Source organism: Megalopta genalis, chromosome 4, assembly GCF_051020955.1.
Source record: "Megalopta genalis isolate 19385.01 chromosome 4, iyMegGena1_principal, whole genome shotgun sequence".
NCBI lineage: Eukaryota > Metazoa > Arthropoda > Insecta > Hymenoptera > Halictidae > Megalopta > Megalopta genalis.
The window spans coordinates 14,267,328-14,282,544 of NC_135016.1; the positions used below are offsets into that span (position 1 = coordinate 14,267,328).

The 15,217-nt window shown below is 36.4% G+C and overlaps 1 protein-coding gene across 6 annotated transcripts in view; it reads right to left on the bottom strand.

The window, feature by feature from the left end:
• The window catches only part of rhea (Talin_middle and talin-RS domain-containing protein rhea), a 156,933-nt gene that overhangs the window by 73,889 nt on the left and 67,827 nt on the right, over positions 1 to 15,217 (bottom strand). The window contains exon 1 of one of the 6 annotated variants that reach the window (XM_076521332.1): positions 11,894 to 14,747. The exons of 4 other annotated variants lie outside the window; for them this stretch is intronic. The gene's annotated coding sequence lies outside the window, so the exon portion shown is untranslated. Of the gene's footprint in view, positions 1 to 5,870; positions 5,955 to 11,893; positions 14,748 to 15,217 lie in introns of those variants that run through there. One more of the 6 variants, XM_076521333.1, reaches the window with a different exon arrangement.

Below are 15,217 nucleotides of genomic sequence, written 5' to 3' on the forward strand. Positions count from 1 at the left end.
CGTAGCTTAAGTAGAGAATATGATGTTTTTAATACATTTACATTTTGACACAACATTTAGTGAATTTTCATTTAATTCGAATTATTTATGCATGAAATTTTTAAAAAAGTATGTTTGCATAATAACAAACAATCTAATATATATTTATTTTTTATATAGCTTTAAACAAAAGAAGAAAAAATATGACCAGCTTGGATCGTGTAATTCGCTTTCAGATTAATGAAAAAGCGTTCAGATTAACGAAACAAATCATATAAATCAATATATTATAATTTAATCAAGCGCATAATAGCAATGTATCGAAATTCATGAAATTTATCGTTTCGAACGCGGAACGAATATTACGCCTTAAACAATACACTTTTTAGTCAATAAACCGTGTTAAATTGTACGATTGATCAAATAACCGGCTGTCGCAACAAAATTTAATTGGAACAGTATTTAATGTTTCCGGGAATTAAAATCTTTCTATACCGAGGATTTCGATCAACGAGCTCAATTTCATATAGCATATCAAATATCCTAACCGGACGGAAAGAATGGAACGCGAACTAAAATAACGAAATAAATGTCCTAATGAAATAAAGCAATTAAAGATATGTATAAATCCGAGATCAAAAATATTTCTTCAACAGTGCGGGTGCCATAATCTCACAATTTTTTTTATTAAGCTGGAAAACCCCATATATTTTTTTATAATCTATTAAGTGAAACTTTGATAAGATCCACGAGATGTAAGAAAAATACAAAAGCAATCGCTGTAATAAATTTTGTCGTCTACTCTTACTAACATTTATTGAACTATAAATAACATGTTGACTGTTATGTCACCCATGTGTGGGTCACAGAATAATTTGACCAGATTATAAAATTAATTTTTACGATAATATATTATGCGTTCATTTGATTAGAATTTGTAAATTGTAGGAAAATTGAAAAAGCAATGTTTCAATTTAATATCAGTTACACTATTTTTACCGATCTTCTGTACATACCTATTTTTACCAACAATAATTGTACAATCATTATAGTTGAAGTTGAAAGAACTATGATGGAAAAGTAATTCATCTTAGAAAATTATTTTAAATTAAAATTGTTAAAGGGCAGAATTATCATTCGACCCCTTTGGTAAGAACTGTGTTCAATTAAATTTTTTTAAGTTGTCCTCTGACACCGTTTGCAAAAAAATTGTTCCATTCAAATTACAAAAGATATCTTATGGCCTCAAGTAAATGTTTTCCATGGAATTCCTACAGAGAATTGAATCATTAAAAAAATATATTATGTCCAATCAAATAAAAAATATTAGTCAAAATATAAAATACATAAATTTTATAGAAGTTGACAATTAAAGTGTTAAACATCATTTAATGTGAACATATAAGGCAAACATGAATTGTTTAAAAAAATATATTATATTGAATCAAATAAAGGATATTGGACAAAGTATAAAATACAGTAATTTTAAGGAATTTTTGTGATCGTTGAGTCGGCAGTCAAAGTGTTAACGAGTGACAGTGATTCCGTGTGTTTCACGGACACCGGTGCAGGCAGTGAACGCGTTGAAATATGTTTCGCAGAATCGCATAATTCGTTTCGAATTAACATAATACTCGGGGACGGCATTTGCAACCGAGCGTACTCCTCGTGACGTAGTCGATTGTTCACTGTTAATATTTCGCTAGGCGGAGGGAGAGTGCAATTTCTCGAAAACGGGACGCAGAATGCCATTACTTCTTCATGAATAGAAATTGTACACGGTACAGTGAGACTCCCTTATAAAGGGTTCACTTATACTCGAGACGTACGCTTAACCCCTTAATGCTCGAATCTGTTTAACTTAATCGCGCGTTATTTAATATGGGTAACGATAAAGAGCTTAATGCCGGCTCGAAAGTATAATGCCCGCTTCTGCAAACAAACTCTATGCAGATCTGACCAAACGCGTTTTTCCGTAAATCACCGGTGAGTAACAAAATTACGAAAATGGAACGCGACTTAACGCGTTCGCTGACACCATTCGTTTTCGTTGCTGTCTTCCGATTATAATGTCGGTCTTACGCGCTTTTACGACCGAAATGAATAGACGAGATTATTCAACCGAATTTGAAAGTGAATTTTTTGCGTTGTTATATCTACTAATTTTAATTAATAATTGCTGGACGATTTTAATTCATCTTTGACTTCTTAATTTTAATTCATCTTTGACTTCTCAATTTTAATTCGCCTTGACCTCTCAATTTTAATTTCGTTATCCGTATGCCACTTTAATGTTAAGAAATTTTTAAGGTTGCTCGGTTGTCAAAGTGTTAAAAAAGTATTGTTTTCAATACATTGAAACGAGTAAAAATGAAAGGTGGTCTAAAAGAAATTGGAGATATCGATATGTTATTTCGAACATACTAAAACGATTAGAGAATTACTATTATTTTTTATGTATTAAAATTATTAAAGAAATAAATGTGAAGTAAAAGAATAAAAGAAATCGCGATATATTACTACCAGAATAAATTAAAATGATTAAAAAAAAAAGCACGGTCTTTATATTCTATAAAATTCATAGGTTATAATTACATTATGTGATTAACCAATGAGCACGTCACAAAGAGAAGGAATTGATTACTGAACTACCGGAACGTGCGTTGCGATTTTAAACGATAACGTGCATAGTGCATAGTAATACGACTTTATTTGTGCAACAGACGGGATCATGGTCGTCGCAAACACGTGCCGCTAACTGCGAACGTGTTAATGTTAAATGTGTACGCATTCGCACTCACTCCCTGCAAATTCTGCAGAATAAGCAAACGATAAACTGTTTTTATTGACTTGGCGTTTACTGCGCTCCGTTTGTCAGAAATGCATAAAATTCATGGACTAGCAATTTACTAATAAAGCTACGAGCGATACCAATAGCTAGCAGTAATAGTAATAAAGTAGCATTAACAGCAATAAACCAGCAGTTTGATCAGCACTTTGTCCATTTGAACTCGGATTATCAATATTGTTAGTTTCTGTCAATTACCTGAAATTTTCACGTACTTCATTAACGCTAAGCCTACTATGCTGGTTTCACATTATCTATTTTTATATCGTCGACATTCTGAAGATTCTTACTTAAGAAACACGATTGATCCTTTCAAGAACAACAAATGATATTCAACACTTTCAATTCCGATTGCAACATGAAATTATTAATACTGTACGGTATTCATGTAAAATACGTGAATAAGAATACAAAATCTCCTATTTTTATTAATTCCTAGAAAATTTCACAGCAGTGAAATCATAGTTATATTGATAACTATCAACATAATAATATACATATTATACGTTATTATATGAAAATATATAATATATAAAATTATATTAAATTTGTATGATATATAAAATTACATTAAGATATATAATACATAAAATTATATAAAAATTATATAATATACACTACATATACTCTTAACTAAATTATATATAAATTCGATATACATGTTATTTAATATGCATATATATATATATATATATATATTACGTAATATGTATATCTATATTAGAAGAAATTCGACAGAAAAATTGCATCGTGTCACTGTGCTCAGCCCGGATAATCGAGGTTCACGCCGCACCAAAGAATCGCCGGTAGATAAAAACATTCGAGAAACACGCGTGAGATACACGCAATTCCGTGAGAGAAGGCCAACAAAAGCTCTGATCAGGGCCACAAAATTCCCCGCATCTAATTACCGATCGGCAAAGCGCCGACAATCGGCGGCACAATGCCGTCTAAAAAACAGCGGTCCGAATTTTTCGCGAATAATCGAAGCCCGTGATAAGCAAGCACAATAGGCCCTCATGAATCAGTGACAAAAGCATCCCAATTATTCCGACGGGGAGAACCGCGGCCCGGCCTACAACGCGACAAATCAACCGCGTCTGTTTTCAATTTCCACGATCATTTTGGTGCCCGAGAAAGACCCCGAGCCGACTTCGAATACGACTATGCGGCATTCGAACGAATCACAAAAGAATAGAGCATCACCTGGCGTGTTCTGCAGCCTGACTGGCAACTGACTCATCCGTTCGGGAAAGCCTAACAGCCCCCGCGGTTACACTCTACACACCCTTTTCTCAGCCCAAAGTGATTTATTTCCTGTGTGTTTCTGTTTCAGAATCGCCAGACTGCGAATCTTTCGCAAAATAAAATTGTTATGAATCAGTTGCAACAAACTGGAGCGAGATTGAATAATATTTGCTCTCTCGGTGGGTTTATTAGGATGAAAATTGCGTAACATTTTCATATTCTTTCTATGTTTCCACGGTTTTATGTTTTTGTTCATTTGTGACATCGATATGTGAAATATTTAATACTGAGATATGTCTAAATAACGAAGTTTAAAGAAAAAGGCATTTAAAAAGCTTTATTCTCCCAATAATAATTTGGTTTACCAAAATAATGAAATATTACTTTCACTAAATTTTGTATCAACGTATATTGAATTTTGTTATTTATTATATATCCATGCTTTGTAGATACTATGAATGATAACCTGTTTTTTGACAGATGTACCACTATTGCACTAAATACAATAACGACGGTATTGCAGATAATACTGTTTGATATAAAATAGCAGAATATCTCCAAATCGTGTGACTTTTTTAAATATTTCAGTATCGAATTAGAACAGCGATATGTATGAGAATGATTAATCTTTACAGATAAGGTTCGTATAGAAAATACAATTGGTGTGATAGAACGAGTCAATTTTTGCGCCCTGTATGTATTCAATCACTTTTATAGAGGGAGATAACAGTTTGATAACAGAAGAATCAAACATTGTTTCTATTTTTTCTATTTCTAATCATCGCACATGTGGCTTTGCAACTTATTTAATGTTCCAATAACGTTCGGTAATTAACGCGTTCGCGAACAATAAGAATTTTAACGGGCTGTAAAAAGACAGACAGCTGATTTATTATCAAACTATTCATAATCAGAATATCGAATTCTAATAGTTATGCTTTCTATACACAAAGAAAGGACAAAATAAAATAAAAATAATCAATCAACCAAATTAGCCATTACATCGAAGTATAATAATTTCAAAAAATAAACGCTGCATAGAATTGTATGCATGATAATGTGGCTTATAAATTTGAACGTTACAACATTCGTGTCACTTTGCATCGCAATGAAAATGAATGCTATAACATTCACGTGCGCGAATGTGTGAAGAGAAATATAAGAAAAATCTTGCTTTTCGAAACAATATGTGTTTGCACTTTTTTCTGTTGGTTTATTTTCTCTGAAAAATCTGAATCGTAAGAAATAGAATTTCGAAAAATTAATACGAATTTAGACACGTGAGATACTATTTCAAATAATTATTTCCAATATATTCTGACAAAATACTATTTCAAATAATTATTTCCAGTATATCCTAATAAAACACTATTTCAAATAATTATTTCCAGTACACATCCTAACAAATAAAATACTATTTCAAATAATTATTTCCAGTACATTCTAATATAAAATACTATTTCAAATAATAATTTCCAGTAGTAATTTTCAGAAAATACTAATCCGATTAATAATTTCCTTTACCGTAACATAAATGACTATTACCAACACACGTACCCCTATCTCTACAACATCAAATAAACCTTGCAACATTATTTTACACAAGTAAAAGTAATCGTTTAAATAACAATTTCCAATACTTATTCCGCATATTTTCATCCGTGTCTGACAATTGTTACTCTCACACTCGTCCCCGAAATCAGTTACAGACCAACCCCAGCAAATCCCATTCGAAAATCCACCAACGATTCCGAACGTTGCATCACGTTCGATTCTCCGTTAAATCGTTACTTACTTCGTAGATGCGTACTCGTCGCCGAAAGCTGTGCGAGCGCAAAGGAAACACACAAAACGACCATGATTCCGTTTGAAACCGAGAACGTCGCGCACCCTTCACGCGAAAGCAGAACGTGTTGAACGCGTTGGAAAGGAGGAGCTCCGCGGGACTCGACTCGACGCGATCCCCGATTCCGTGCACGGGCAGAGCAGCGAGAGATGGACGATCGGGAACAACGCGGAACGTGTTGTCCACAAAGTCCGGGACAGCGGAGTCGATTCGAGAAAGGCACGCGCCGGACAGATAACACGATCGGCCGAATTGCTTGGCGAAATAACGCGGAGTACGAGGAGGACGCGTCGTTTCACTGCCGATCCGAAACTGAATGCGTCGCGGTCCGAGTTAAGGCTCGAACGTAACCGAGAGGATTGTTGGGGAACCACCCCTCGTGCCACGGGGGGATGACAGGGTAAGGGTGAGGGTAAGGGCGAGGATCGGGGCGCGCAGGAGAAAGGGAGAAAGCGAGAGAGGAGAGCGGGTCTCAGCGGGCGACGAGACGACAGCGGGGGAGAGAGCGGACGGCGAATTCAAGTTGGGGATGGTTCGGAGCTTCTGCGCACTACTGCCCCAGTAACACACCCCCGTAAACCGGCTGTGGAAAATTCGAGCGGCGTGCAAGCTGGAACAAATTCTCCGCTTTCGCTTCGAGAACTGTGAGAAACCGGGTCTCGGACGCTTCCGAGGCCGGCCGATCGTGTTTTTCGAGACGATCTAGAGATCATTTTTCATAGGACTTGGATTGGGAGACCCGGGTAAAATGATTTGGAAAGGTCTTGGGAACAGTTCATGGCATGCTTCTGTTTTGGAGGAAATAATACTTCAAGATTTGTTCCACCTCGTACAAATAAGGGTGTGCATTAAAAATTATGTTGAGACAAAGAAAATTGTTAGCCCCTTGCACTGAGATTTGTTTCACGTTTACGTTGATCAGCAATTCTGTATCTCTGATAAATTCATACGTTAGTAAGAAAATTTATATTTGTTGTTGTACCAACCTTTACTTGAACGTTTAAGCATCGTTAATAGAAGCGCAGAATTTGATTTCGATCTAAGAAACGCATCTCTGCACAGCAGATCATGTTCGAAATTTTCGCAACGAGTCTGACGCGATATCACAGAGCTAGTGGTTAACTGACATATGTAGTATTTTTTTAGGATGTACGTGAAATGATGAATTGAAATAGTTTTTTCTTAGGATCTATTCGAAATAATTATTTGAAATAGTATTTTCTTATGATGAACTGGAAAAGAATTATTTGAAATAATAATTTCTTAAGATATACTAACAAGAATTGTTTGAAATAGTATTTCGTGTGTTGAGATTTTTATAAACTATTTGAAACTCTGTTTCTTACGATTAATATGTATGAGAAAAATTAAATTGATAGAAAAAGTACGGACACGTATTGTTTCGAAGGAAAAAGCTTTTTCTTGTGGTCCTCTTAATTAATTAGTGCAATTGAAACATTTAACACCTGTTTGCTTTTAATAATGTATATATAATGTACAGAATTATAGACTCTGTACAGAAGTATAGTACAGGGTGTCTCCGAAATTTGTATTTCAATTACGTATTCAGAGTCGCTTATTATCATTCGTTTGCGTGCACAATTGAATAAATATGTATCGATTATAAAACCGTTGCCTTTAAATTTCCTGCAACTGAATAGTAAGTCTGAATATTACGTGTTCATTTCTTACTATTTCATATTACATACTCGTTTCTTCTGAATCGAAACAAAATTTGATTTTTCCGTGATCATAGTTTAGGAATGATACAAAAATATCGTTGTTCTATTAGAGAAATAATTAAGGAAAAAGAAATGCTAATCAATGCAGTTGCGAAAGAAATTGCAGTGCAAGGAGATAATCGCGTCCCTGGATAGAACGGGACTATTTTATTTCTTGCACGATAGATGTGTCAGTTACTGTGCCCCTAAACCAGTCTTTCGCAAGTTTCGTTAAATAAAGCAGTTCTTCCTTTTACTTCTTTTACATTTCTCCAAGTATTTAGATTCTATTCTAAGGTTTTAAGCATTCCTGTCGCGTAAAAATATGCAAATGAATTCGAGATATTAATCGAAAGGAAAAGTGAGAGTCCAATTTGTCGATTTAAAGTGTAAAGTAAAAAATGAGAGAGGCTTTATTCTCGGTTTAGGATTGTAATTAACTTACTCCCGATTTTAAATATTGCGTAACGAATTTTTTCTGCTACTATTGAAGCACGTATTTCCTTAAAATATACCATTACAAACCGAGCCTGTTCGGTTGATTTAAATTGTAAAATAAAATTGCGGTACATCCGAGAATATTTTATACGGAAACTTTCAAAGAAATTATGACCGCCTTTGAGAAAATGTAAATGTGTGTCAATATCTCGATCATTTCGATCGGATTTTTTCCTCTGCCAGAGAATCGCGAATTTTACAGAGGACAAGACAATCTCTTTCATGCTTATTTGATTAATTCGTGAACAACAAGACAAGTTTTCGTATGAATTGGGTTGTATTGCACTACAAGAATATTTGAAAAGAAATTCGAACAGAAATTTTGAGATTGTAATGTCATCAGTAGACTGCGGTTTTTATGCATTTATGGCAGAAATGAGTAGGCGTAACTTAAAAGAGTGAACAGAGATTAATAGAAAGTAAAAATGTTGACGCATTAATAGGAACTTATTAAAATTATTCGAGAAGAAAAAATATTGTGCTTGGCTCCTATGGCTGGCAATTAATGTGGGTAAATTTTACTTTGCATAAAGATCCGCGATCTAGTCATCGGTATCATTACGTTGCTTGGAGTTAGCAATGAGAAAGAAAACGATATCGTGCGAATATTCGAAAAGTAATTCACACAATAAGTTTTTCAATTAAAATGTCATCATCAACGTCGCAGTGCTCCAAGTTTTCGATACAAAGGCAGGCATTGAGCGAATGTTTGAAAAGAAATTTATATAAAAAGTTTCGAAATTAAAACGTCGCCGTTAACGTGACGATGCTTCAAGTTCTCAATATAAAGATCACACTGTATTATACGCTAGAAAAACAATTCACTGGGTAAGTTTCTGAATTAAACAGTCCTTAATTGAAACACAAAACTAAAGAATAAGTTTGTCGAATAACTTTCGAGATTAAAATATCATTGATTAAAATAATTCGAACTGCGATCTATGTCGCTTTCAAAGCTTGTCTGTGCATAATGATTTTTCTTTATTTTCTTTTTCCTCATGACTGCGTTGACTGACGCTTCATGGTATTTCTATATTTACTCCAATCTTATATTTTTTTGTTTCAACGATCTCGTACTTTATTATTATCTATTATTTTCTCCATCCTTCTCTCTCTCTTAATTATCCTGATCACTTATTTTAATTTTCTATTGTATCTTTTTATGGTATCATTTCTTTTGTTCTTTTTTAAAATATAATAAAAATATAATATAATAAGAATATGATATAATAAAAATATAATATTGTCATATTATTGCAACACATGGACTTTTTCCCATTGATTAAATAAATATTATTATTATAATTATTAGACAGCAGATGTTTATACGAATGCTAATTTTTATAGAAAGTAGGCAAAGTTATGGGAAATTTATGTTGTCTGTAGAGGATTTGAAAAAATATAGTTCTTATTTCGTAAATTGTGCATGTTGCATATATTTTACATATTGCATAGAATAGAAATTTGTTAGAACGAATAAAATATTTTATTTTTAAAAGTACATTCTTTCGAACAGATAAAATATTTTATTTTCAAAAATACATGCGTGATCCAAAATAAAATTTACTATTTGCAATTTAAAATACTATTTTACCCAGCTCTGAATACCAGTTACCATAGCAAAATTCGTAACAAAACGATTCCTATTGCACGAATCCTTGCCCCATTGTGATGTAAATCACAACAAACAAAAAATGAGAATATATGTAGATTGTATATAACAGGTTTCATTACTTTCTATATATTTTGCATACGTTTTTGCGCATGTCGTGCATATAGTTCGTACACATTTTCTATATACTTTTGCATATTCCACATATTATTACTTCTGCGCAAAGATCCGCTGTCCGATAATTGCTATTATTAAAACACAAATTCGCCAAACAATGAGAAGAGTGTCTCGCGTTACCGAGGCGAGGGAAGAACGATATCTTTCCATCAGCCGTTATTTCTCCTTAACGATCGCTCTTCATGAAAATCAATTTGAGCCAATCATCGCGGGAGATAACAATCCGATGAACCCTAAATTGCCGGCGAATTATGATGCTTGCGGCCATCTTTCCTAGGTGACACACAATACGGCGCATAATTACAATTTGCAAAGCCGCTAATTGGGTATGAAACCATGGGGTTCGTTTGACTGAAACCCCACCAACGCTGATTTATCCCGGCGGCCGATTAAATTGTGGTTAAAAAAGATACACGGAAATCCCTCCGCGTTCTGCACATTACCGTCCCTCTCCCCCTACCCCACTGTCGAACATCGCCCCTTTGCCACCACCCCCCGTTTTCACACACACACATACACACACACCCGCCCCTCTGTTCGACAATCTCTCGGCGAAGGGGGAGACCCGGGGACATTATACTATCTGATTTCAAGACCTTACAGATCTACTGTCACAATTCACCCTTGATAATTGAGTTTCTTATCTTGATTATTTCACGGCAATCAATTTCCAGCCCGGGAATCGAATTACAACGCGGCAAAAGCTCGATGCAATTTCATCGATTCAATTTTTCTGCGATAGAGAGGCACGCTTACCGACACTACCGTTATAAATTCTGCCATCAAGTGTCGAATCATGTTTATCGCGCTTCAGTTTTTTCGGTCGATTATTTACGACCGTTTGGTATGTTTTTATTTTTTGTTTTTTAGATGACGAAGAGACCGTTTTTCTTCTTCTAACGGACAGTGCTGTTAAGATTCAAATGTTATAAACTATATTTTAAGAATTTGAAGAAATCGCGACTTGCTTCTTAAAACGACAGTATGAAAAAAAATCTCTCGAAATTAACATCTACAAACAAATCGCAATGTTTACACCAAACGAGACTCCATAAAATATAGCAGGAATCAGAATAATTTATAATTTTCTGAATCAATGTTTACTAAGAATTTAAGAAATAATAATAATAATAAGAGACGTCGAACATATATATTGTACATACATATGTAACAATTATATTTTTGCTGAATAAACCATCTGGTTTAAATTATTAATCCTCGGACGACGCATCATTTTAACGACTAAACAATTGACAATGATTCTAATAATCATCAGCTTTATTCGTTAATATTTCGAAACATATTTTTCAAGATTCTTCTTGTAGACGTATTATATCCTTTTATCGTTCCTAGTAAAACAGCAATTTATACAATAATGTAATCTGTGTAAATTCAGTAATTAGTAGGCTGCGGATTTTATGCATTTATGATAAAACCGAATAGTTCAAATACGAAACTGTGAAGACATTAGAAGAATCTAACGATACTGCTACGTTATTTTCGATGCATAACAATAGCTACACAATTAACGTAGACGACAATCTTTATTTTGCATAAAGATCCACAGCGTAGCAATTAGATGACGTTTAAAACTACAACGGGTCAAAATGACCCGGTAACCACAGTCCGAAGGTTAATAAATAAAGAAGCAAGTAAATTGCACGCGAATTCTAGCTGGTCGATGTAAATTGTAAAGCGAATAATCGAGAGTTATCTTAGAATCTTTCACGCGGCAACTTCGAAGAAGTTCCGAGTACCTGTCCGGAACAGGTGTCAATATCTCGATCGTTTCTCTCGGGTTTCTCGGTCCGAGAGGGGACTGGCAAAGTTTCCACGGGACGAAAAATCGAATCGAGAACACCGTGTTACCGTCTATCGCAGCGGAAAAGAATCGACCTTCACCGGCCGGTGTTCCGTCGAAGAGCAGACACGTGTAGATCCGCACAGTCGGGGTTCGTACTCACCGAAGCAAACGCATTTTCCACTGGTCTCTCGCCGGCTTCCCCTTGGATCGGAGGATCATAGCCCTCTTCCGGTGGCCGGATGTTCAAACGAAACGGCACAAAGCTGCTCGGAACTTTCCGAATACTTCAAATTCTTTCCCCTTCTTCGAGACGATTATCGGTGCACGCGTTGGAACACTCGTTTCAATTTCGATGCCGGGCAACGAGAAGAGTTTCGCGGGACGTAGAGTGTAGAGGGACGGGGGGGTTGGGGGATTCGGAAGGCACAAGAGAAGGGACGGACGGGATGGTCCTCGTCGAAATGTTCGTTGAAAATCAAACGAGCACTATACAAGCTAAATTTCGACGACGCTTAAACTCGAATTAAGGCAACTGGTTCGCGGCGGGCTCGAAGCCAATTCGTGAACTGTAAGCTCGAGAAACGATGAAACGAGGATCTCGCGGGATCGACATTTGTCTTTCTTTTTTTCTTTTCCCCCTTCTTTTTTTCTTTTTGCTTCTTTTTTCGAGTTTCTTTTCCGAAATCGAATCAGCTCGCAATTCGGAGAATTTTTTCGCTTTTTCTGTTTCCTCGGTGATTATTTGTTTATGTATTATTATTATTATTTTTTTATTTTTTTTTTGGTTGAAAAGATCACAGTTTCGTTAAGGCTCCGACCGACTGTCTACGGTTTCGCGCGCGAGACGTAGAGGGGTCGCGAATGGTGGGGAGAAAGCGTTGCTTATTGTCACCGGTTCGAATCTGGACGGCAATTTAAGGCACGGGAGAGTGGTTTCGGTCGCGACAGCCCTGCGCCGAGCACCAAACGACTTCTCGAAACTGAACGCGAGGAACAACCCTATGGGAACGCGTGTCCATGGAACAACGGCGGCGACGAAAAACCTTTCACTGGCGAGAAAAAATCGATCAAACTTCGGACTGACCCGGAGATTTCCACGGGAAACCACGGAAGGATGTCAATGGAAAATCATATCGGACTGTTTGGGAAGTTTGTACGGTTGTTCGGAGTATTGGCTCAGAACTTTGCCAATAAACAACAGGAACTCTGCAAGAGTTCACGACTCGTGTCCGAAAACAACCAACGAGAATCGAAAGAAAAATTAAAAGAGAAGAGAAATAGAAAAGGTTTTTCATCGCGTCGAAGTACGAATCCGAATGGAACATGGTAGAAAATTACGTGAGGTGATAGAAAATAATTTAAAAAATGACGGAGAATTGTAGAAAATGGTACAAGACGATAGAAGATGGTAGAAAGTAATAGAAAATGGTACAAGATAATAGGAAACGTCAGAAAATGATAGAAAATGGCACACAAAAAATAGAAAATGGTACAAAAATAATAGAAAATAATAGAGAACGATAGAAAACGACACGAAATTCTAGAAAATGGTAGAAAACGGAGAAAGAATCGTTACCTAGGATCAGCGTTACGTAGGACACCTGGAGCAAGGGAGATACCGAAACGAGGAACCGCGGGAACTGAACGACTCACCCCCGAACGGAGAAACTGGAGACCAAAGAGCCACTGGTCGAGGCGGAGAGAAGCTGAGAATTGTCGCGTGTACTCGCGTGTACTCGCGAGTTGATCAGGATTCGAACTGAGGATAAATCGTGGAAACGAGAACGTAGGAGGAAGTTCGCCGGGTGAGGAGAGCAAGGAGGGAGTATGAGAACAGAGAGAGAGAGAGACTTGGTACTCGCGATGCGGTGCGCCGAGGGGATGATGCGAGGACGAGGACTAGAACAAGGATGCTACCCCGACGGCTGTCGCCAAAGAAGTGATAGGTCTGCGGCCTTGCGTGCGATACCCAAACCAAAGACACCACCGGAGGATGCACATGCGCCGATACACCACGACCGCCGAGGCGTCCCGATTGGTCGCCCCTGATCGTGGTAGTTTTCCTTCTACCCCCACCAGGACCGCTCGCATCTTCCAACCCCTCTTCGAGTATCGCGGCACATGCACGCACACACACGCACGCGCCGACAGAATAATTCGTCTGTGGAAATTTCAGTTAATAACAGTTGTCTTCCGATTCGATCTCTCTCTCTCTCTCTCTCTCTCTCTCTCTCTGCGCTTCTTTCTTGTTTTTTCTTTTCTTTTCTTTTTTCGCTTCTCGCTTTTTTAGGTCTTGTTTTGTAAGTTTCGAGTTTTGCGGTGTATATTAACCCTCTTTGCACTTGGATGTCTATTCTCGAGGGACGTGACGGGAGGACTGCCGGTAATTATGGTGCTTAGAAAATTAACAATTATTATCCGCATAATAATGCAAGCTTTACAATCGACACAGTATGTTCGAATAATTCAGGATTTTATTGGAATGCATTTGTTTCTTTCTCTAGTTTAGAACGTTCGCAGATGCGAATGCTGTAGCATTCATTTTCATTGCGATGTAAAATGACATCGATGCTATAACATTCAAATTTATACGCCATGTTATCGTGCATTCGATACTATGTAGCATTGATTTTTTGAAATTATTGTGCACTTTAATTTGATCCGTATCGACGTGGACGCTGTAGCATTAATTGTATCCTATTTAAACGTATCCTGTGAAAATGTGATATTCCGAGCACTCGAACGACGCGTGACTAATCCAAGTTTGGATACCACAATTAGTTCAAGAATAAATCTCGGCTGGCTATTTTTCTAGCTCATTAAAAGTTTTACTGTCCTCGAACGTGTTCAGTGTCGCACCAATCGCATAATACGAGCGGCACTGATTTTTGACCAGCTTACAAAATTCATTTTTGTTGTAGACAAAATTAATTTTAACTAGGACGTTTAGAATGCGCAAGAGTTGACCCTCTGCAATCGAGGCGCCATTAAAAATTCTCATGTCACGTTTGAAAATAATTTTAACGTTATCAAATTTGTTTATATTTAAGAAACTGTTAAAAGTGCAACTGTTGCTTGAGTCACGAAATTCAATTTCATATGGAAATATTACACGTTAGAAAGGTTATCTTAGATTTCGAGTTAAAATATTTCTGATCGCAAAGGGTTAATATACCAGTCACTATGATAAATTTTAACCTTCTAGTTTTAGTTTCATTAATTAATATACTTCGATTTTTTAGAAATTTTTTTTGGATTCGTTCTGTTTTCTGGATTGTGAGATTGGTGTCTAACCTCTAGCTGTTTGTATTAACCCTTCTGTAGCAATGCAAACTTTTTATTCGACGCATTCTACTGGAACGTCTACCGTTTTTATTGAAACAAATATTACGGTAAATTTCGAGCCTTGCATGTCGTTTTTATAATTGTTGCCAATCGGCAACTATAAAAATGAGCCGCGAGGATCGAATAATCGTATCTCCTC